At 46.1% G+C, this 823-nt stretch overlaps 1 non-coding gene across 1 annotated transcript; it reads right to left on the reverse strand.

Moving 5' to 3' along the window:
- Positions 1-241: 241 nt before the first annotated feature.
- On the reverse strand, positions 242-348 carry LOC126424397 (U6 spliceosomal RNA). The gene has a single exon (XR_007576167.1). It is a non-coding gene; the product is annotated as a U6 spliceosomal RNA (small nuclear RNA).
- Positions 349-823: the final 475 nt, after the last annotated feature.

The following is an 823-nucleotide window of genomic DNA, read 5'->3' on the forward strand; positions in this document are numbered from 1 at the left end:
TATTCGTTGACTTTGTTCGTGGAGGACGTCCGATGACACTCGTTCAGGTTGTTCGTTGATCCGTTCACTCAGTTTTTTATTACAGAGGGAGGCTAAACCCTCTGACGGAACACGCTGAGCTACCGTGCCGGAGTCCCATGAAACTTGTCCAAGTACATCGTCGGTCCATTAACTCAGTTTTTTATTACAGAGGGCAGCTAATCCTCTGACCGAACACGCTGAGCTACCGCGCCGGCTTTTACAAAATGTGGAACGCTTCACGATTTTGCGTGTCATCCTCGCGCAGGGGCCATGCTAATCTTCTCTGTATCGTTCCAGTTTTAGGACATGTACCGCCGAAGCGAGTACAAAATTCTACAGTAGAGGTGAGTTTTGAGCTCACGAGCCCCCCACGCAACGGTTTAGTATCATAACCACTACAACACTGCGCTACCCATCCATATCAGACACTGAGGGCAGAGAGTATAGTGCCCTTGCAGGGACGTATCCCTTACACGCTCCCCGCGAGATCATCAATGGTGTCTGTTCTTTCGGGAACAGATACTACCTTCATATACAGAAAACAACTGATGGAGGAATACAGTGCTGAAGTCACGCACTTGTGAAGTAAAAAAAAAAAAAAAAAAGTTATTTCTTTGTAAGGTTGCAGTTCGTTGCGGAATGAAGGCATCATACAAGTTGTGAACTATTTCGCATGAATTTTCTGCCGTTCGCCATTCAGTTCCACCCTCTGTTCCGTAAGGGAAAAAGAGAGATAATACCAGCAAACGTTTCTCTGCTCCAACACCGACAACTGAGAAAACAACTGGACCACAATTTAAAT

Source organism: Schistocerca serialis, chromosome 1 (assembly GCF_023864345.2).
Source record: "Schistocerca serialis cubense isolate TAMUIC-IGC-003099 chromosome 1, iqSchSeri2.2, whole genome shotgun sequence".
Classification (NCBI taxonomy): domain Eukaryota; kingdom Metazoa; phylum Arthropoda; class Insecta; order Orthoptera; family Acrididae; genus Schistocerca; species Schistocerca serialis.